This window comes from Arachis ipaensis, chromosome B8 (assembly GCF_059453495.1).
Source record: "Arachis ipaensis isolate K30076 ecotype BB chromosome B8, ASM5945349v1, whole genome shotgun sequence".
Taxonomy (NCBI): Eukaryota; Viridiplantae; Streptophyta; class Magnoliopsida; order Fabales; family Fabaceae; genus Arachis; species Arachis ipaensis.
In genome coordinates, this window is record NC_142443.1 from 110,208,234 (window position 1) to 110,224,855 (window position 16,622).

The following is a 16,622-nucleotide window of genomic DNA, read 5'->3' on the forward strand; positions in this document are numbered from 1 at the left end:
TGGAATTTTTGTAGAAAAAGAGAAGAAAGTGAATGATGTTGTGAACCCTGACCTCTCTGCACTCTAACATGAATAACTCGAGCTATAGAGGTCTAATTGATGTGATTCTAGTGGCATTGGAATGCTAACTTCCAGAGCTTTCCAACGATGTATAATAGTCTGCACTTCTTCTCCATCAATTCGGCAAGGCTGACGCCTAACTTGGGATTCTCTAAGTTAGGAGCCAAGACAAACTCCACACATTAATTGCATGCTGCATAGGTGGCGCCTAACTTGGGTTTCACCAAGTTAGGAGCCAGGACAAGAGAAAGGCTTCAAGTGTTCACTGCCTAGGTAGCGTCTAACTTGGAGATTTTCAAGTTAGGCGCCAGACACTACCCTCACACTCATTCCTTGCTGCCTCCTTCAAGTTAGGCGCCACAATCCACCAAGTTAGGTGCTAGGTCAAGCAAGTCACGTCCAATCCTTGCTGCCTCATCCAAGTTAGGCGCTACACTAATGATTAACAATGGTTCCCACGTCTCAATTGCAAAGACACGAAGATCCTCATTTAATTTTGATTAAACTTTTATTTTATTTATAAATAGAAAAAGATATTATTTAGTTTTAGAAAATATATTTTACATTTAATTAGGATTAGATATAAAAGGGAAAAGAATCAGCCCTTCGGGCTCTTCTCTTCTCTCGTACCTCATTCCACAGTTTATAGTTTTTCAGAACCCCATGAGCAACTAAACCTCCACTGTTAAGGTTAGGACCTCTGTTTATTCTATGGATTAATACTATTACTGTTCTATTTTAATTTATGTATTGATTTCAATTTCAATAATTATTTTCGTTCATTATCTTAGGAATCTGGGTGGAACGGAAGTATGAGCCTTGTTCTAATTGAGTTCTTGTAAAACTTGGAAAAGCTCTTTGCTTGAACAACAGCTTGAAAACAATTTCTCCTAAATTTCTAATTATCTAGACTTAACGGGATACGTGACATATAATCCTTTTATATTTGGAAAATTAGGATTTCTGTGGCATATAAACTAGAATTGAACTTAACCCTTTAATTAGAATCAAGTGACCAAGGAATTGGCAGTTGATGAAGGTTAGAGAAGACTATAAAGGTCTAAGAAATCAAGGTTTAGTCACATATAATTTGCCATGAATTGAATCTTGCATGATTAAAATAGTTGGTAAGAAAAGAATCCGGAAAATAAATATCTCTGAAACCTTAACTGTTTTCTCCATATATTTCACAACCTGTTTATTCCTTGCTTTTTGTTTTTCTGACTATTTGATGCAATTGAACTCTCAAAACACCATTTTCTGTTTGCCTAACTAAGTAAATCATTCAATCATTGTTGCTTAGTCCATCAATCCTCGTGGGATCGACCCTCATTCACTTGAGGTACTACTTGGTACGACCCGGTGCACTTGCCGGTTAGTTTGTGGGTTATAAATTCCGCACCATCCACCTCTACCAAATGAGCATCTTTAGTCGGAGTTGGCTTTTAATTGTTATATTTTATTTTATTTTAGTTATTTTTATTTACAAACGAAATCTTTTAGGTTTAGAATTTATTATTTTTATTTTAGTTTCAAATCAAATTAGGTTATATATAAAAGGGAAAAGATTTAGCCCTTCGGGAGATCTTCTCTCTTACACACATTCACATTTTCTGAACCCTAGTTTTCTCTCTGAGTCATGAGCCACTAAACCTCCTTGGTTAAGGTTAGGAGCTCTGTTGATTTCTATGGATTAACACTCTTGTCATTCTATTTTAATTACTATATTTATTCACTTTCACTGATTACTTTCATTTATTTATCTTATGAATCTGGGTATATCGGAAGAACAACCCTTATTCTACATGAATTCTTGTTAATTCTTGGAAAAGTTATCTCACTTGAATACCAGCTTGAAAGTAAACTCTTCCGAAACTTCTAGTTGCTTGGACTTAATGAGATACGTGACATATAATCCTCTTATATTTGGGTAATTAGGGTTTTTTTGGATAATAAAATAGGATTAGACTTAAACCTCTAATTGAAATTAAGTGACCAAGTTATTGACGGTTAACGAGGCCAGAGGAGACCAAAACACTAAGAAATTAGGGTTTAGTCAATTACAGTTTGCCATGAATTGAATCTTGCATGATTAAAATAGTTGGTAAGAAAACTTAATTCGGAAGAATAAACAACTCTAAAATCTTAACTGTTCTCTCACACATATTTCACACCGATTCTACTGTTTGCTTTCTTGCTTTCTAAAGTACTGTTTAATGCTTTTTGAACCTCAAAACACCATTTTTTGACTGCCAGACTAAGTTATTCATTCGACTATTGTAGCTCAGTCCATCAATCCTCGTGGGATCGACCCTCACTCACCTGAGGTATTACTTGGTACGACCCGGTGCACTTGTCGGTTAGTTTGTGGACTTTGAATTCCGTACAAAGTTTTTGGCGCCGTTGCTGGGATTGACTATGATTGACAACTAACCGTCGTCTGATTGCTTAGATTAGGCATTCTTAGTTTTTTATTTTTATTCAATTTTGTCTTTTAAATTTTTGAAAATTTAGGGTTACTTTATTTAAAATTTTTCTCTTAATTTCTAAAATTAAGTTTAGTGTCCGCCTTAGTATTTTTATTTTATTTTTTCTGATTAATTTTCTTGTTATTATTTTTGAATTTAGTGGTTCATTTTTCCTTGTTGATTTTTGCAACTTTTAGTGTTATTTGTGCAGTTTATTTTATTTGTATTTCTTTTACACAGGATACCTCACTGGGAATTCTCTACACTCTATCATAAAGATTCCCACCTTTTCTTTGTTTTTTGTTTGTTTATGAGTAGGAACAGAAACAAAGAACCTCTTTTAGATTTTAATCCTGAGATTGAAAGGACCTTGAGGCGGCATTTGCTACAAGCTAGAGCTTATAAAGTCGGTGAGAATCTCAGAAGCAATTTTGATAAGGAAGTTGAAGAGTCCACTATAGAGCTCAACAACAACAACAATGCGGTCAATGCCAATGTTGTTAATCCTCCCAATATGCTTGAACAACCGAGGAGAACACTTGGCTCCTATACTACTCCTACCCCTGATTTCTATAGGAATAACAGTATCATACCCCCTATTGTTGCTAACAACTTTGAGCTAAAGCCTCAGTTGATCTCTCTAGTGCAGAAAAATTGCCAATTTCATGGACTCCCACAGGAACACCCAAACTTGTCCATATCTAATTTCCTACAGATCTGTGACACTGTAAAGACTAATGGAGTCCATCCTAATGTCTACAAGCTACTTCTCTGACCATTTGCTGTACCGGACCGAGCTAAATAGTGGCTTGACACTTAGCCCAAGGAGAGCCTAGACACTTGGGATAAGGTGGTTAACAAGTTTTTGAGCAAGTTCTTTATACCTCAAAGGCTGGCTAAGATGAAGACGGGCATTCAGACTTTCAGGCAGAGAGAGGGTGAGTCTTGATAAACCCCAATTTTGTGGTTTATCTTATGCTTAATTTAAGAGATTTTATCAACTTATCTCACATTTATTCAATGAAATAGTATGGTTTTGTAATTCTTCCTAAATGTGTACTTAAGTGTGAAAACATGCTTTTTAGCCCTTAAAATAGCTAAATTTAAATCACTTTAATTCCATTTGATGCCTTGATATGTTTGTTAAGGGATTTTAGGTTCATAAGGCAAGTATTGGATGGAAGAAGTGAATAGAAAAGCATGCAAAGTGGAGAATTCATGAAGAAATGAGAATTTGGAGGAATCAAGAGAAGGACATCTGCAAGGCCACGCGCATGCATCACCCACGCGTACGCGTGAGGGGGAAATTTTCCAGCGACGCGCACGCGTCGTCCATGCACACACGTGACACTAATCACGTGATCTCATTAAAGTAAAAATGCTGGGGGCGATTTCTGAACTTTCCAGGCCCAAATCCATCTCATTTCTGAGGCTATTTGATGCAGAACTCAATATGGGTCAAAGGGGGAGCAATTAGATTAGGTTAGGACGATGCTTTAGGTACTTTCTAGAGAGAGAAGCTGCATCTTCTCTCTAAAATTAGGGTAGAATTAGGTCAAATTCTCTTAGATTTAAGGTTTACTTCTTGTTTTCATTTAGTTTTCTTTATAATTTCTTGTTCTTACATCTTTGTTCTTCTTAGTTCCCTTGTTAATTTCCCTTTTATGTCACTTTTATGTTTATGAGCACTCTTGTTATTATTTGATGTTTATTTGTTTATTGTTATTTGAATGAGTTGTTAGTGTTAATTTCTTGCATTGGGTAGTTGTAGAATTTACTATTTTTTGTAATTTACTATGCTTTCCTTTTATGCCCACCAAGTGTTTGACAAAATGCTTGGTTGGATGTTAGAGTAGTTTTTGAGCATTCTTGGCTTGGAAGGAGAAATTAGGTGCTCTTGAGTCATTATACCCAATTTAGATTGGTGATCTAGAGTTGTTAGTTAATATTATTTTCATTGACTCTAACCTCTTGCTAATTCAATTAGTGAGTTGATTAGGACTTTTGGCTTAAGATTAACTAGTCTTATTTGACTTTCTCTCATGTGAAGATAACATTGTACTTTCTTCCAATGTTGGAGATGACTAAGTAGGATTAGCTCTTATTAATGATTGTATGATAATTGATAACTAGGATAGAAAGCCTATATTCTCAATCCTTGCCATGAATGTATCTCTTTATTAGTTGTTATATTTAGTTGTTGGCTTTATTTTCTTGTCATTTAATTTCTTATCCCCTTATTTGCAAACCCCCTTGGATACCATAACCAATAATGTGCATATCTCACTGCAATTCCTTTGAGAGACGACCCGAGATCTAACATTCTTGGTATTTTTATTAGTTTGAACTTGTGACAAACAAATTAAACTTTGATTGAGCATTACTTGTCGGTTTGGAACTATACTTGCAACAAAGTTATTTCTCTTTAACCGAGAAGAAATTCCTAACCGACGGTAATACTCTTTCAAGTTTTTGGTGCCGTTGCCAGGAAATTGCAATGTGTGCTTGTTATTGGTTATTGTGCATATGTTAATATTGTGAATAGTTTGCTCTTTTGTTGGTTTGCTTGTTTGAGTTAGTAGTTAGATTTTATCTCTTTGTTTTTGTGCTTTTGTTTTTGTTTCTCTAATATGAATTCTCACCCCTTTGGCTATGAGTTTAGTTCAAACTATGTTGTTGAAAATGGGAACTACAATGACAACATGCATCAAGGATGGAACAATCAATGGTGGGTGGAGACCCAAGCTTATGGACAACCTTCTTGGCAACAACCTTCGCTGGTTTCTTATAGGTATAATCCAACTCCTAATGCATACCAACCTAATGGATGTGGTGACGCTCATTGTGGTTGTCAACCGCAATCACCATATGCCTATGAATCACCTCCTTAAGATAGTTTTGAACCACCCTACTCACAAACCCCCTACCACCAAATACCTCCATATCCTTACCAAGATGAACCACCTTCCAATTATGAACCCTTTCTCTCAAGCAATGAGCCCACTCTTCCACCACCTCCTCCAATGGATGAAGCTCTCCATAAACCCATATTTCATGAGTTATTAGCTCTTTGACGAAGAGATATTAGCTCTTTGATAAACCCATATTTCATGAGTTATTTTGTGCTTAGTTTGAGTGATTTATTCAATCCTTCACCCACTTATTCATATTAATTGCATGGTTTTACTTTCCCTTCCTTATTATGTGATGTATGTGAAAAACATGTTTCCTAAGCTTTAAAATTAATTATTTTAATTACCTTTACTTCCATTCGATGCCGTGATTAGTGTGTTGAGTAGTTTCAGATTTTCTAAGGCAGAATGACTTAAAGGATGGAAAAGGAAACGTACAAAAATGGAAGGAAAGTGCGAAACGGAGTTTTGAAGAAACTGGCATCCACGCGATCGCGTGCCAGACGCGAAGAAGCAGCGATGCGGCCACATGACTGACGCGGCCGCGCGACTTGAGAATAGCGCATACGATGCGGACGCGTGACCGACGGGACCGCGCCACAAGGAAAACTCCAGATGACGCGACCGCGTGACCCACGCGGACGCGTGACAGACGCCACGTATCAGAATTTATAGAATACTCCCCCAGCGATTTCTGAAGCCCTCTTAGCCCAGATCCAGGTGCAGAACACACAGAATAGAGGCTATAAAGTCAGGGAATGCATCCATTCAAAAAGGAGAGCTCGCATTTTTATTACTTTCCATGATTTAGATTTAGTTTTGAGAGGGAGATTCTCTCTTCTCTCTCTTAGGATTAGGATTTAGGACTTCTCTTAGTTTTTAAGAGTGACTCTCGATCCAGGTTTAATATTTACTTTAATTCATGTTTCTATGCTACTTTCACCTTAATGCTTTTATTCGTATCTGCAGATGTTGCCCAATTGGCTTATGAATTATTCCATGTTACAGATTATTATTTGAGTTAATGATTATTTGAGGTATTTCAGTTCATTATTGTTCTCTTTAAATTAAGTTATCATTGTTTTCGATATGAAGATATTTTATTCCAGCAATTTACTTTTTCCCCTTTTGGTCCTGGTTAAGAAATCAGTAACTCAACAGTTATCAACCTCAGCATAATTGATAATCGTTATCTTGCTAATTAAACTGAACTTCAATAATCCCAAATTTTTCTTAGGAAATAAATAGGATTCGAAGGTCAAACTAATTAGTCCCTTGACTTTCCTTTGCTTTAGTAAGGGTTAACTAAGTGGAATTTAGATTCAACTTTCATTATTGTTGAGAGAGATAACTAAGTTGGACTTCTAATTTCTCTTACCTTGCCAAAAGTTGCTTTACAGTATTTATTTATTTTAATTGCCATTTACTTTACTTGTCATTCAAATCACTTGCTTCTCACCTTCTAAACCCCTATTACAACCTTTATAGCCAATAATAAGAACATACTTCCTTGTAATTCCTTGAGAAGACGACCCGAGGTTTAAATACTCGGTTATCAATTTTAAAAGGGGTTTGTTACTTGTGACAACCAAAACGTTTGTATGAAAGGACTTTTGAAGGTTTAGAAACTATACTTGCAACGAGGATTTATCCGCAAATTTCTAGACCACGCAAAAGTTCTCTCATCAAAATGGCGCCGTTGCCGGGGAACTGCTAACGTGTGCCTTATTATTGGTTATTGTAAATATTTTTCTTTTGCTTGTTTATTTATTTTTGTTTTTTTTTCCTTTTTATCTTTATTTGCTACCATGAACTCTCACCCCTCTCGCTTTGAGTTTGGTTCTAACTTTGTTGAAGGAAATAGAAGTTACAGTAGGAATATGCATCAAGGTCAGACCAATCAAGGATGGATGGAGCCAAGAGGATGTAATCAATCCTTTAGGCAGCAACACCCTCCGAGATATCCTGGACAAAGACCATTCTACCGTGCATACCCAGCTGAAAGATATGGTGGACAACCTTGTAACTACCAACAAGCCCCACCCCCTGCATATAAACCATCCTTTCAACATAACCTCGAACCACCACACTCACAAGCTTCTCTTCACCATTCGCCACCATATGATCCTTCCTTACCCCAGTACCAATCCAATCACTCCCAATCACCGCCACTTTCCTATGTATCATGCCCAAGTCCGGCAACCCGAGAAGCAGAGGTTCGCCTAAAGGAAACAGTAAATAAACTTCAAACAACCATTCGACAACTGGAGTAAACAATAATTCAATGGGTTTCTAGGCACTCAAATACACAAGGATCAACCACAGCCCCATGTGAACAGTCTAACGAAGAGCGTAGCATGAAGGAGATACCAGAAACTCCAGTAGACAAGACAGAGAATGAAGTCGTACTAGAATAGGTAGAAGAAGCTGTCATTGTTCAAGAAGAAGAGTTGGTTGAAGATCTAGGAGATGCTGAACCTCCATGGGAATCCAGAACTGAGGAGAACTCCGTCAAGGACGCTACAGTTGATGCTAAGGAGGATAGTACACAACCCCCAAGGCAAGTCGTTTATGAAGAATCCGACGGAATAATCCAAGAAGCAATTTCCCTTGATAGTGATAGTCACAAGTCTAGCTCTCCTAGTAATGAACTTGCATCCGCAAGTGAATTCTCTGAGATCGAAGAATCTTCCCCAGATGAATACGAAGATGATGCAGAGGTAGATTTCTTTCAACCTCCAATCTATGACTCAAGTGATGAGGAAGACATAGAAGACTTTGACCAGGACACAGATACAATTGTAGAACCTTGCAAGGAAGTGGAGGAATTCACGGAAGAGCACAAGGGAGTAGAACTTACAGAACCACCGGAAACACCTATCCCAAGGCCATTACCACCTAATACAAGCTTCAAGTGGGTACAATCCTTAACATATAACTTTACTTATTCACTTGAATATGGTTTGCTTGAAACAGATGGCCAGCGTAGAGCTCTTTGCAGCTTTAAGAGTAAGAGGGAAATGGCTCGTACTCAGAGTTGGTGCACAAGGTTCAATAAGGTTCCACGCTTCACCTCGAAGTACACGGATTGGTATCATGCTCAATTGCATGGATCACAGAGAACGTTTGGTCACCATGGTGAGATTCCACTTTTTAAACCGCCCGGATGGAAACATATAGATCAAGACGGAGGCGGATTTAATAGCAAAGCTTGGGATCCTGAAAATCTGTTTGAAGCTGCTCAGAAGCTTTACATGCCTAGTTTGGGACCCCGGAGGCTATTGGCATTCCAAGCACTGGTGGAGATTTCTGGATGAATTTAAACACAAGCCACCATAACAGGAAGCCCTTCCAATGTCCAACTTAAGGACTTTAACTAAAAGTGCTAGGTGGGAGACAACCCACCATGGTATGATCGTTCCTTTTGCAATTTTAATTTTATTTCGTTTTGTTTGTTTTTGAATTTTATTTTTATTTTATTAAACCTGGAATCCTGCATAGCATTCACATTAAGCATTGCATCCTGCATTCAATTAAAAAAAAAAGGGATGCACGACGCGACCGCATGCCCCATGCGATCGCGTCATATGGCGAAAACACTATCCACGCGACCGCGTCATCCACGCAGCCACGTGACCTGGAGATCGGCGTAAACATCCAACGTCTAGAAAGTTAGGCTGGAATTGTGCAGCTGGTGCACGAAATTGTGATCTCCAGGCTCAAACAAATCCTGATAATGGCTCCAAAGCTTGGTGCTCTGATCTTAATTCATAATTGTCACAACTTCGATACAACTAACCAGCAAGTGCACTGGGTCGTCCAAGTAATACCTTACGTGAGTAAGGGTCGAATCCCACGGAGATTGTTGGTATGAAGCAAGCTATGGTCACCTTGTAAATCTCAGTTAGGCAGATATAAAGTGATGAAGATGTTTTCGAATATTATATAATAAAATAGGGATAGAGATACTTATGTAATTCATTGGTAGGAATTTCAGATAAGCGAATGGAGATGCTTTTCGTTCCTCTGAACCTTTGCTTTCCTGCTATCTTCATCCAATCAGTCTCATTCCTTTCCATGGCTGGCTTTATGCAAGGGCATCACCGTTGCCAGTGGCTACATCCCCTCCTCTCAGTGAATAATATGCTCACGCACCCTGTCACGGCACGGCTATTCATCTGTCGGTTCTCGATCATGCTGGAATAGGATTCACCCTCCTTTTGCGTCTGTCACTAACGCCCAACAATCGCGAGTTTGAAGCTCGTCACAGTCATTCAATCATTGAATCCTACTCAGAATACCACAGACAAGGTTTAGACCTTCCGGATTCTCTTGAATGCCGCCATCATTCTAGCTTACGCCACGAAGATTCTGGTTAGGAGATCTAAGAGATACTCATTCTAGCTTATTTCATGTAGAACGGAAGTGTTTGTCAGGCACGTGTTCATAGGGGAGAATGGTGATGAGCGTCACACATAATCATCACCTTCATCATGTTCTTGAGTGCAAATGGATATCTTAGAAGAGAAATAAGAGGAATTGAATAGAAAACAGTAGTACTTTGCATTAATCTTTGAGGAACAGCAGAGCTCCACACCTTAATCTATGGAGTGTAGAAACTCTACCGTATGAAAATACATAAGTGAAGGTCCAGGCATGGCCGAGATGGCCAGCCCCCTAAAACGTGATCAAAGGATCATAAGGTAATCCAAAGATGCCTAATACAATAGTAAGAGGTCCTATTTATAATAAACTAGCTACTAGGGTTTACATGAGTAAGTATTTGATGTATAAATCCACTTCCGGGGCCGACTTGGTGTGTGTTTGGGCTGAGCTTAAGTGTTGCACGTGCAGAGGCCATTTGTGAAGTTGAACGCCAGTTTTTGTGCCAGTTTGGGCGTTCAACTCTGGTTTTGGATCCTTTTCTGGCGCTGGACGCCAGATTTGGGTAGAAAGCTGGCGTTGAACGCCAGTTTACGTCGTCTATTCTTGGCCAAAATATGGACTATTATATATTGCTGGAAAGCCCTGGATGTCTACTTTCCAACGCAATTCGAAGCGCGCCATTTCGAGTTCTGTAGCTCCAGAAAATCCACTTTGAGTGCAGGGAGGTCAGAATCCAACAGCATCAGCAGTCCTTTTTCAACCTCTGAATCTGATTTCTGTTCAAGTCCCTCAATTTCAGCCAGAAAATACCTGAAATCACAGAAAAATACACAAACTCATAGTAAAGTCCAGAAATGTGAATTTAACACAAAATCTATTAAAAACATCCCTAAAAGTAACTAGATCCTACTAAAAACATACTAAAAACAATGTCAAAAAGCGTATAAATTATCCGCTCATCACAACACCAAACTTAAATTGTTGCTTGTCCCCAAGCAACTGAAAATCAAAATAGGATAAAAATAATAGAATATACTATAAATTCCAAACTATCAATGAGATAGAGCTTCAATCATATGAGCGGGACTTATAGCTTTTTGCCTCTTGAATAGTTTTGGCATCTCACTTTATCCATTGAGGTTCAGAATGATTGGCATCTATAGGAACTTCAGATTTTGAATAGTGTTATTGACACTCTTAGTTCAGTATGATGATTCTTGAACACAGCTTTTTTATGAGTCTTGGCCGTGGCCCTAAGCACTTTGTTTTCCAGTATTACCACCGGATACATAAATGCCACAGACACATAATTGGGTGAACCATTTCAGATTGTGACTCAGCTTTGCTAAAGTCCCCAATTAGAGGTGTCCAGGGTTCTTAAGCACACTCTTCTTTTTGCTTTGGACCTTGACTTTAACTGCTCAGTCTCAAGTTTTCACTTGACACCTACACGCCACAAGCACATGGTTAGGGACAGCTTGGTTTAGCCGCTTAGACCAGGATTTTATTCCTTTAGGCCCTCCTATCCACTGATGCTCAAAGCCTTGGGATCCTTTTTATTTCCCTTGCCTTTTGGTTTTAAGGGTTATTGGCTTTTTGCTCTTGCCTCTTGGTTTTAAGAGCTTTGGCTTTTTCTGCTTGCTTTTTCTTTTTCTTTCTATATTTTTTTTTCGCCTATTTTTTTTTTCTGCAAGCTTTGTTCTTTGCTGCTTTTTCTTGCTTCAAGAATCATTTTTTTGATTTTTCAGATTATCAAATAACATGTCTCCTAGGCATCATTCTTTCAAGAGCCAACATATTTAACATTCTTAAACAACAACTTCAAAAGACATATGCACTGTTCAAGCATACATTCAGAAAACAAGAAGCATTGTCACCACATCAATATAATTAAACTAAGTTCAAGGATAAATTCGAAACTCATGTACTTCTTGTTCTTTTGAATTAAAACATTTTTCATTTAAGAGAGGTGATGGATTCATAGGACATTTATAACTTTAAGACATAGTTACTAACTACTAATGATCATGTAATGAAGACACAAACACAGATAAGCTCATAACATAGAAAACGAAAAACAGAAGAAATAAGAACAAGGAATGAATCCACCTTAGTAATGGTGGCGTTTCCTTCTTGAGGAACTAATGATGTCCTTGAGCTCTTCTATGTCTCTTCCTTGTCTTTGTTGCTCCTCCTTCATTGCTTTTAGATCTTCTCTGATTTCATGAAGGATGATGGAGTGCTCTTGATGTTCCACCCTTAGTTGCTTCCAATAATTGTGTGGAAGAAAATGTATCCCCTGAGGTATCTCAGGGATCTCTTGATTTGCAGTCAAATGTTCTACCACTGAGCTATAGACCCTTGATGGAAGCTTTTGTCTTCCCTTTCCTCTTTCTAGAGGTTTCTCTGGCCTTAGGTGCCATCAATGGTTATGGAAAAAACAAAAAAGCTATGCTTTTACCACACCAAACTTAGAATGTTGCTCGCCCTCGAGCAAAAGAAGAAAGAATAGAAGAAGAAGAGGATATGGAGGAGATGGATGGCTGTGTGTATTCGGCCATATGGGTGGGATTGGGTGGGGAAGAGATGTTGAATTTTTGAAGGTAAGTGGGTGTATGGGTGTGAGTGGTAAATGGAAGACAGAAGGGATGAGTGTTTATTGGGAATAGAGGATGATTGAGAAGAGAGAAGAGAGTGAGTGAAGGTAGGTGGGGATCCTGTGGGGTTCACAGATCTTGGGGTGTCAAGGCATTTACATCCCTGCACCAATTTAGGCATGCAAAATGCCCTTGCACACAACTCTGGGCATTCAGCGCCAGGTTGGTGCCCATTTTGGGCGTTCAACGCCCCTTTGCTGCCATTTCTGGTGTTGAACGCCAGAACCATGCTTGTTCTGGGCGTTCAGCGCCAGGATGCTCCCATTCTGGGCGTTCAGCGCCAGAACTATGCTCTGTTCTGGCGTTTGAACGCCAGACAGATGCTCCTCCAGGGTGTGATTTTTCTTCTGCTGTTTTTGATTCCGTTTTTGATTTTTTTTTGTTTATTTTGTGACTCCACATGATCATGAACCTAAGAAAACATGAAAAACAATAAAAATAAGAATTAGATAAACATTGGGTTGCCTCCCAACAAGCGCTTCTTTAATGTCAATAGCTTGACAGTGGGCTCTCATGGAGCCTCACAGATGTGCAGAGCTTTGTTGAGACTCTCCAACACCAAACTTAGAGTTTGGATATGGGAGTTCAACACCAAACTTAGAGTTTGGTTGTGGCCTCCCAACACCAAACATAGAGTTTGACTGTGGGGGCTCTGGTTGACTCTGCTTGGAGAGAAGCTTTTTCTGCTTCCTCTCCATGGTTGCAGAGGGAGATCCTTGAGTTTTAAACACAAGGGAGTTCTCATTCCATTGAAGGAATATTTCACCTCTGTCAACATCAATCACAGCTCTTGCTGTGGCCAGGAAAGGTCTTCCTAGGATGATGGATTCATCCTCTTTCTTTCCAGTATCCAGGACTATGAAATCAGCAGGGATGTAAAGGCCTTCAACCTTTACTAACACGTCCTCTACTTGTCCATAAGCCTGTTTTCTTGAACTGTCTGCCATCTCTAATGAGATTTTAGTAGCTTGCACCCCATAGATTCCCAGTTTCTCTATTACAGAGAGGGGCATGAGGTTTATTCCTGAACCAAGGTCACACAGAGCTTTAAAGATCATGGTGCCTATGGTACAGGGTATTATGAACTTTCCAGGATCCTGTCTCTTCTGAGGCAATATCAGTTGATCCAGATCACTTAGTTCATTGATGAACAAGGGAGGTTCAACTTCCCAAGTATCAATGCCAAATAATTTGGCATTCAGCTTCATGATTGCACCAAGAAACTTGGCAGTTTGCTCTTCAGTAACATCCTCATTCTCTTCAGAAGAGGAATACTCATCAGAGCTCATGAAGGGCATAAGGAGGTTCAATGGAATCTCTATGGTCTCCAGATGAGCCTCAGAGTCCTTTGGTTCCTCAGAAGGAAGCTCCTTATTGATCACTGGACGTCCCAGGAGGCCTTCCTCCTTGGGATTCATGTCCTCCACTCCTTCTTTGGGTTCGGCCATGGTGCTTATGTCAATGGCCTTGCACTCTCCTTTTGGATTCTCTTCTGTATTGCTTGGGAGAGTACTAGGAGGGATTTCAGTGATCCTTTTACTCAGCTGGCCCACTTGTGCTTCCAGATTTCTAATGGAATACCTTGTTTCATTCATGAAACTTACAGTGGCCTTAGATAGATCAGAGACTAGATTTGCTAAATTAGAAGCATTTTATTCAGAGTTCTCTGTCTGTTGCTGAGTTGATGATGGAAAAGGCTTGCTATTGCTAAACCTGTTTCTTCCACCATTATTAAAGCCTTACTGGGGCTTTTGATCCTTCCATGAGAAATTTGGATGATTTCTCCATGTTGAGTTATAGGTGTTTCCATAAGGTTCACCTAAGTAATTTACCTCTGCTATTGCAGGGTTCTCAGGATCATAAGCTTCTTCTTCATGAGAAGCCTCTTGAGTACTGTTGGATGCAGCTTGCATTCCATGCAGACTCTGAGAAATCATATTGACTTGCTGAGTCAATATTTTATTCTGAGCCAATATGGCATTCAGAGTATCGACTTCAAGAACTCCCTTCTTCATAGGCGTCCCATTACTCACAGGATTCCTTTCAGAAGTGTACATGAACTGGTTATTAGCAACCATGTCAATGAGTTCTTGAGCTTCTGCAGGCATTTTCTTTAGGTGAATGGATCCACCTGCAGAGGTATCCAATGACATCTTAGATAACTCAGACAGACCATCATAGAATATATCCAGGATGGTCCATTCTGAAAGCATGTCAGAAGGACACTTTTTGGTCAACTGTTTGTATCTTTCCCAAGCTTCATAGAGGGATTCACCTTCTTTCTGTCTGAAGGTTTGAACATCAGCTCTAAGCTTGCTCAGCTTTTGAGGAGGAAAGTACTTGGCTAAGAAAGCCATGACCAGCTTATCCCAAGAGTTCAGGCTGTCTTTAGGTTGAGAATCCAACCATAATCTAGCTCTGTCTCTTACAGCAAAAGGGAAAAGCATGAGCCTGTAGACTTCAGGATCTACTCCATTAGTCTTAACAGTATCACATATCTGCAAGAATTCAGTTAAGAACTGAAAAGGATCTTCAGATGGAAGTCCATGAAACTTGCAGTTCTGCTGCATCAGAGAAACTAATTGAGATTTCAGCTCAAAGTTGTTTGCTCCAATGGCAGGAATGGAGATGCTTCTTCCATGTAAATTGGAATTAGGTGCAGTAAAGTCACCAAGCATTCTCCTTGCATTGTTGTTGGGTTCGGCTGCCATCTCCTTTACTTGTTCGAAATTTTCAATCAAGTTGTCTCTGGATTGTTGTAATTTAGCTTCTCTTAATTTTCTCTTCAGAGTCCTTTCAGGTTCTGGATCAGCTTCAACAAGAATGCCTTTTTCTCTGTCCCTGCTCATAAGAAAGAGGAGAGAAAAAGAAAAGAAGAGGAATCCTCTATGTCACAGTAAAGAGGTTCCTTATTGTTAGTAGAAAAGAAGAAGAAGAAATTCGAACACAGATAGAGGAGGGGGGTTCGAATTTGGTGATGATGTGAGGAAGAGATGTTAGGATATGAATGAATTAAATAGAATAAGATGGGGGAGGGATAATTTTCGAAAATTATTTTGAAAAAGAGTTAGTGATTTTCGAAAATGGTTTTTGAAAATTGTTAGTATTTTTTTCGAAAAATTTTAAAATTTAAAAATAAAAATAAGATTAATTAGTTAATAAAAAAGAAATTTTTGAAAAGGGGGAGATATTTTCGAAAATTAGAGAGAGAGAGTTAGTTAGGTAGTTTTGAAAAAGTTAAGAAACAAACAAAAAGTTAGTTAGTTAGTTGAAACAAATTTTGAAAAGATAAGAAGTTAGGAAGTTAGAAAAGATATTTTGAAAAGATATTTTTGAAAAAGATAAGATAAGGAGATATTTTTGAAAAGATATGATAGGAATTAGTTTTTGAAAAAGATTTGATTTTTAAAATCACAATTAATGACTTGATTCATAAGAAATCACAAGATATGATTCTAGAACTTAAAGTTTGAATCTTTCTTAACAAGCACGTAACAAACTTCAAATTTTTGAATCAAAACATTAATTGTTTATGTTATTTTCGAAAATTTGATATAAAAATAAGAAAAAGATTTTTGAAAAATATTTTTGGAATTTTCGAAAATAACTAAGAATTTTGAAAAAGATTTGATTTTTGAAAAAGATCTTGAAAAAGATAAGATTTTCAAATTGAAAATTTGATTTGACTCATAAGAAACAACTTGATTTTAAAAATTTTTGAAAAAGTCAACTCAAATTTTCGAATTTGATGGGAGAAAAAGGGAAAGATATTTTTTTTTTATTTTTGAATTTTTTATGATGAGAGAGAAAAACACTAAAAAGATGCAATGCATGAAATTTTTAGATCAAAACATGTGATGCATGCAAGAATGCTATGAATGTCAAGATGAACACCAAGAACACTTTGAATGTCAAGATGAACATCAAGAACATATTTTTGAAAAATTTTTAATGCAAAGAAAACATGCAAGACACCAAACTTAGAATTCTTTAATGCTTAGACACTAAGAATTCAAGAATGCATATGATAAACATGAAAAGACACAAAACAAAAATTCATCGAGATCAAACAAGAAGACTTACCAAGAACAACTTGAAGATCATGAAGAACACTATGAATGCATGATATTTTCGAAAAA

The 16,622-nt window shown here is 38.1% G+C and overlaps 1 non-coding gene across 1 annotated transcript; it reads left to right on the forward strand.

Annotated features, from left to right (window-relative positions):
* Nucleotides 1–14,690: 14,690 nt before the first annotated feature.
* On the forward strand, nt 14,691–14,798 carry LOC148549238 (small nucleolar RNA R71). The gene has a single exon (XR_015897483.1). It is a non-coding gene; the product is annotated as a small nucleolar RNA R71 (small nucleolar RNA).
* The last annotated feature ends 1,824 nt before the right edge of the window (nt 14,799–16,622 follow it).